The sequence below is a fragment of the Anastrepha ludens genome, chromosome 4 (assembly GCF_028408465.1).
Source record: "Anastrepha ludens isolate Willacy chromosome 4, idAnaLude1.1, whole genome shotgun sequence".
Classification (NCBI taxonomy): Eukaryota; Metazoa; Arthropoda; class Insecta; order Diptera; family Tephritidae; genus Anastrepha; species Anastrepha ludens.
In genome coordinates, this window is record NC_071500.1 from 47,239,712 (window position 1) to 47,247,095 (window position 7,384).

Sequence of the window (7,384 nt, forward strand, 5' to 3'; positions counted from 1 at the left end):
CGATATTTAGAAGACTAATCCCGCGGTAATTGGCACAAATTGCAGGATCGCCTTTCTTATGGATTGGGCAGAGCACACTTAAATTCCAATCGGCAGGCATGCTTTCATCCGACCATATTTTGCATAGGAGCTGATGCATGCACCTTACCAGCTCCTCGCCGCCATGTTTGAATAGCTCAGCCGGCAGTCCGTCGGCGCCCGCGGCTTTGTTGTTCTTTAGCCGCGTTATCGCTATTCTCACCTCGTCATGATCGGGTAGCGGAACGACAATTCCGTCGTCAACGATTGGGGTATCGGGATCTTCACTTTCTCGGTGACATGCGCAGCTGTCACTGTTTAATAGGTTCGAGAAGTGTTCCCTCCATAATTTAAGATTGCTCTGTACGTCGGTCACCAGTTCGCCGTCTTTGTTCTTACAGGAAAACGCCCCGGTCTTAAAACCTTCTGTAAGCCGCCGAACTTTCTGGTAGAATTTTCGGGCGTTGTTCCTGTTGGCCAGCATCTCAAGCTCTTCGCACTCACGTATTTCGGCCTCTCGTTTCTTCTGTCGGATAATACGTCTCTCTTCCTTTTTCAGCTCTCTGTAGCGATCCCACATGGCTCGCGTTGCGCCCGATCGCAGCGTGGCTCTATAGGCGGCATCCTTTCTTTCTGCGGCAGCATGACATTCCTCGTCGTACCAATTGCTTTTTCGGGCTCGCCGGAATCCGATTTCTTCTTCGGCGGCGGTACGTAGAGAACGAGAAATGTTGCTCCATTGTTCGTGGATGCCGGTTTGTTGGGCAGTACTCTCTGAGAGCAGGAGTGAGAGTCGAGTGGCGAATCTTCTGGCTGTCTGTTGTGATTGCAGCTTTTCGAGGTCGAACATTCTTTGCGTAGGTAGATGCACGTTTTTTGCTGCACAGAGGCGCGTGCGCAGTTTGGCTGCAACAAGGTAGTGATCCGAGTCAATGTTGGGTCCTCGGATCGTACGTACATCTAATACACTAGAAGCGTGTCTTCCATCTATCACAACATGATCGATCTGGTTTCGCGTTTTTCGATCAGGGGACAGCCAGGTAGCTTGGTGTATCTTTTTATGCTGGAATCTGGTGCTGCAGACTACCATGTTTCGGGCCCCGGCGAAGTCGATCAGCCTCTGTCCGTTACCGGATGTTTCGTTGTGTAGGCTGAATTTTCCGACTGTGGGACCAAAAATTCCCTCCTTGCCCACCCTGGCGTTGAAGTCGCCAAGCACGATTTTTATGTCGTGGCGGGGGCAGCGCTCATAGGAACGTTCCAAGCGCTCATAGAAAGAATCTTTGGTCGCATCGTCCTTCTCTTCCGTCGGGGCGTGGGCGCAAATTAGCGATATGTTAAAAAAACGGGCTTTGATGCGGATTGTTGCGAGACGCTCGTCCACCGGAGTGAACGACAGTACTTGGCGACGAAGTCTCTCTCCCACAACAAATCCGACACCGAATTTGCGCTCCTTTACATGGCAGCTGTAGTAGACGTCGCAAGGTCCTATGGTTTTCTTTCCTTGTCCCGTCCATCGCATCCCACATGGTCCTTCGAGCCGGATGTTGAAATAAAAGATCCACTTTAAACAGATCAGCAGCAAGCCAACAGATCAGCAGCAAGCCAACAGATCAGCAGCAAGCCAACAGATCAGAAGCAAGCAAATCACAAGCAAGCAAATCACCAACAATCCGTTCCAGAAAAAACAGGTACGTGGATTTATTGCACACTCCTTTTTTTGGTGTAAATAAGAAAACTACAAAAAAATCAAAAAGGGTCAACGACTCCGTCTGTCCGCAAACAGACAATACAAGTGCGCGCGGTATTTTGAAGTAAATCCATGATTCAATTATAGAAGGTTAGGTAAGTAAACAGCTTTCTCGCTCCCTCTTGACATATCGGCTCCCTTATTTGAAAACGTGTTGCTTCTTTACAAAAAAAAGTACCTATTTCACAAAAAAATTTTTGAATTGTAGTGAAAACTAAACTTTTGGTGCAAATTATTTGGTCGGCAACACCGTTTCCACTTTGACGCTTTGCTTTGTTATTATTCGTTGAATATCTTTTATCTGTTTGTAAACATTCAAGTAAGTATAATAATAAAAGCTAATTATTTTGTAAATTAATGTCGTTTTTCACTATTTAGGTCGATTATGTCTTACATATGGCGATAGTCGATTATTTGGAGTCGGCTTTCTGCTGCAGAAAGCCCCCGGTTTGTGAATTTTCATACACGTAAGTCCAGATCAGACATTTGTAAAAATTCTTATTAAACTTTTTCATTCATAGGTTTTTATAGCAGCGTTTTTGCAAATATAATAGAGACCACCTTACATACAATACATAAACTACAGTTAGTAAGTTCTTTTAGAATATTTGCTAATAAATTGTAATAAATAAAAAGTTTTTATTTGTAGGACTTCACAGACGAGCAATTGCTGCGGAAGGTGTGTGTTGAAGAGCTAGGTGGCCCAACTATTGTGGTTTTTAGAAACGAAAGCACGTATGCACGTATTTCTACCATTGTCTCATGTGGTGCTACGGACAATTTCATAGGAGACATGGAGCGTGTTGTGTATGATGGTGCAAATACCTGTTTAACATGTGACGGTCATTATGTGCCTAGTACTGCTACCTCTGAAATCAATTTGACTTCCGAACTGGCTGTCCACGTCGATACCTTACCCCATCTAGATCAATATGCTGTACGTAGATGTATGCGCAACACCTACACGAGCAAGTCCTCGCGCTTTAAGTCTACAATTACAGATAAGTTGTAATGATATATTTGTGAGTTATTTTTAAGTTTTTGGTTTACAGGTTTTTGATTTCTGCCTGAAGTAAGTGCAGTGTTCCAACACCTATACGAGCAAGTGCACCCACATTCCTCATATTTCCTCTCCGATTCATTACTGAGACACGTGGTATTGATATACGTAAATTTACAAACCATCACAATTACTAAAAGTGGATTATATTACCAATATCTAAAATTTTTCGATGTATTAGTTTTAGTCTATATTAATACATTTTCCTATTAATATTAGGGACGCAAAGTATATTAAAGTACAGAAATTTTAAACTATAAACTAGTAAATTTGTAATTTTTATTGCAAACTATTTTAACTTCTAATTTCAATTTTTTTCTTATATTTAGAAATGATCGACTGAAACTATTTTAACTTCTAATTTCAATTTTTTTCTTATGTTTAGAAATGATCGACTGAACTTCTGCTTTCGCAATGTCTTTACGGTAACATAAATATATACATATATATATATATATATATACATATATAATCATGCAATAGACTTGAGTATATTTTGTGCAAGAGAACAAAAAATAGTCATAATAAAGGAATTTAATATGTTTAATTTACTACAATAGTACAAGTCTTTTAATACACCAAAGGTCAAAATATACTTAATCGACAGGAATGAGATGAAACAGAAAGTTTAATTTTTTTTCTTATTTCGTGCATAACAATACATGTAGGTACATGTAGTATGTTACCGTAAAGACATTGCGAAAGCAGAAGTTCAGTCGATCATTTCTAAATATAAGAAAAAATTGAAATTAGAAGAGTTAAAATAGTTTGCAATAAAAATTACAAATTTACTAGTTTATAGTTTAAAATTTGTGTACCTTAATATACTTTGCGTCCCTAATACATATATATATATATGTATTTTGTATATATATAACATATATATATATATATGTAATTGGCGCGTACACCCTTTTTGGGTGTTTGGCCGAGCTCTTCCTCCTATTTGTGGTGTGCGTCTTGATGTTATTCCACAAATGGAGGGACCTACAGTTTCAAGCCGACTCCGAACGGCAGAAAAAAAAAACACATACATAAGTAACATCACATAGTTCTGCGTGCTCTTGTGTTAGATAAACATCGAAAATATTCTAAATAAATATTACATTTGTTTAAAGAAAAAACTATAATTTTTCTGTCGTTTTGTTTTAATGTAGATTAAATAACCAATATACTTGTTTTTCTCTTAGTACATGACTAATTAGTTACTTTACGTACTTTTATACTACCTTTAGGCAAGAAGGGGAAGACATTTTTCCCTTTTTCCTATCCTTCGTAAATGCAGCCCTAAAATAAGGGAGTGTCAAAGCGCCCTTGTCACTACTTACCTAACCTTCTATAATTGAATCATGAAGTAAATCAACCCTCTAACAGCGCGTTGTTGGGAATTTTTCAATTTTCTTGTTCCTTTTACTTGTACATTCCCGCTGTGAAGTTGAGTACACAACTACACAAACAACGCCGCAGTAAATTGAAATCGATCCCAGCGCACTTTTTGCACAGGTGTATACATACCGCTGATTATTGTGTGGGTGGCGAAATTTTCGTATATAAATTTAAATATATTATCTTTTTGCTCAATAAATATATACAGACATCCATAATATACATAATATATACTGTTATTAATCTCGGTGGTGCATTTTGGGCTTGGGTCTCGCTGTGAATTCGTCTCCATTTCGCGAAGGAGCATCTTTTTTTTGTTTAATACCGCGTAAGTTTTTGTATCCCATACCTACAATATGGATACGTATATTCGTTTAGTCGACGCCGTGACGGAGTTCGAATCCGATTTTAATGGCACTCCGTCAAGTGACCATTCGAAGTTTTCACTCCGGATCCAACAGGAGGAGTTGAAAGCAATGTGGGGAAAAGCCAAAGCCGCGTACGACCACTTGCTTTCAACAGAAAGTCCTTCTCCTAAGGATCTTGCCGCGATCAAGAAAAGAAATAAAATATGTTACCATACATATTTGCGCGGCATGTCGACGATGGCTGACCTCTCTGCGAGGCTGGAAAAGGCAGACCGGGAAGGCGAAGAGCTTGCAGTACGCGAACTTAATATTCACCTTCCACCGTGCGATACGGAGGTTTTCAAAGGCGACTACGTATCTTGGCCAACATTCCGCGATATGTTCACGGCCATATACATTTTAAACAAACGCCTCACCCCGGTCGAAAAGCTGTTCCACCTCAACCAAAAAACGCAGGGTGAAGCCAGAGACATCGTCAGGAAGTGCCCGCTCACTAATGACGGGTTTGCTACAGCGTGGAAAAATCTCTGCGAAAGGTACGAGAACAAACGGATTCTGGTGAACACGCAGCTGAAGATCCTGTTTAACCTACAGACAATCGAAACTGAATGTGGCAGTTCGATAAAAAAACTCCAAAGAGACATCAATAATTGCATTTCCTCATTACAGAACCACCAGATAGATATTTCAAACTGGGATGCAATTATTACTTATTTATGCTCCACGAAATTGCCAGAAAGTACTCTATCGCTTTGGGAACAAACGATAGAGAACAAATCTGAAATTTCAAAGTGGACAGACATGGACAAATTCCTTTCCAACAGGTTTCAGACACTCGAAACAGTGTCAGGCCTAAAAGGGATTAAAGCCTACAAAGCGCCCAAGGCGCCAAGCTTACAACACCATTCGGAAACCACACCAAAAAGGATGGGTAACTTTCAGGTAAGTGTCGCCAAACATATGTGCAAATTATGTGTCACTGACGACCACAAATTGCAAAGTTGCCCAAAGTTCCGGAAGTTAAAGGTCACCGATCGCATCGCGTGCGTCAAGAGCAACAACTGTTGCTTGAACTGCCTGTCGTCAGGACATACGGTGTCGAGATGTACAAGCTCATATAACTGCAGCACATGTCACTCAAGACACAACACGCTCCTGCACATTACAGCAGTTCAACCCAAAGCAGCAGCTCTCAAGGAAAGCAGAGATCCCGCTGATGACCTGCCCTCAACATCCAAGGAGGCCCTAAAACGACTAGACTCCAATAGGCCAAAGGATAGCAGAATCAATAATTTTAAATCGTGCTATTCCAATACGGACAAGGGGGTTCTACTAGGAACAGCCATGGTGAATATATTCCACAACAATGTAAATTTTGCAGCACGCGCTCTGATCGATTCTGGTTCTGAGTGTTCGTTCATTACTGAACGCCTCAAACGTAGAATCAACCTGCCATCTAAACGCTTGCATGCCCAAGTCTCGGGCATCAACAATTCGATATCTGCGCAGGTAAGACAAGCGTGCTCATTACAACTGCGGTCGCCTATCGACCCTTTTGTAAAAATAAATACAATTGCGCTAGTTTTGCCGCAATTAACTGGAAATCTGCCAACTTGCCTAGTAAGCGCAATGACAAGGCAAGCATTTCCAGATCTCACTTTGGCGGATAAGAGGTTCTTCGTCAATGAACCAGTGGACCTTGTCCTTGGCGGAGACATTTATCCCCAAATTATTTTAAGCGGCTTGAAGAAAAATGTACTAAGTACACTTCTTGCCCAAGAGACTGTATTCGGGTGGATACTAACTGGTCGAGCCGAAACAGTCAGTCCACCCAAAACCCATGACCTAAGTACCCCATCCTTTCTAGCAGCCTTCTCGAGATTCGTTGCTAGACGAGGATGTCCAAAAAATGTTTACTCCGACAATGGTACCAACTTTGTAGGAGCTTCACGATCTTTACGATCAGAATGTAAAGCGTTTATTGCGGATGCACGCAATAACACGCTTTCAAAATATGCCCACCAGGCATTAACATGGCACTTCATACCTGCCGCAGCCCCTCATATGGGCGGACTGTGGGAAGCAGGTGTGAAAAGCTTGAAAGCCCTCCATCAAACCTTTTGCAAACGATGGAAAAGGGAATTCCACATCGAATTGCAAAAACGCACGAGGTGGAAACATCCAAAACCTAAGAAGCTACAACAAACCCTACAACCTACGAACGATGCAAGTAAGTTCCATAAATTGTACCTATAAAGGGCAGGTGTACACTTGAGGTGACTTGCATAATTATACATATGCATACCTATGTGTACTTTGCATCAAATGTACTTACATGCATACATATATATATTATATATACATATATGATATATATATATATATATATATATATACATATATGTATCTATACTATCCAACGTTAACGTTAATCACATAAAAATAGGTACCAAGTAACGAAGCAAAGAGAATAAAGATTTACTGTAGAAAATATAATTTATTACATTTAAAAAAAATGCAGGTGAAAGCAAATATTTTTTTTTATATTACATATGTATTTTTCGGGCGAAAAATCTTAAACTACTTCAAAATCATCAACTATTTTAACAATGTCAAAGTTTTCATTTTAGGAATCTTTTCGGCGCGTTTTGGTTGTAGTTGTTTAGTTTGATGATGCGACGTGTCATACTCTCAATACTCTAAGTTAGATAGCACACGCGAATTTCTCTATTCAATGAAAGGAAAAATTAGAATAAATAAAATAAAAATAAAAACATAGCATTTGGTCATACCCTACGAATC

The 7,384-nt window shown here is 40.2% G+C and overlaps 1 long non-coding RNA gene across 1 annotated transcript; it reads left to right on the top strand.

The window, feature by feature from the left end:
- Positions 1-2,046: 2,046 nt before the first annotated feature.
- LOC128862197 (uncharacterized) lies at positions 2,047-3,061 on the top strand. The gene is made up of 4 exons (XR_008454435.1): positions 2,047-2,087; positions 2,147-2,235; positions 2,290-2,357; positions 2,418-3,061. It is a non-coding gene; the product is annotated as an uncharacterized LOC128862197 (long non-coding RNA).
- Positions 3,062-7,384: the final 4,323 nt, after the last annotated feature.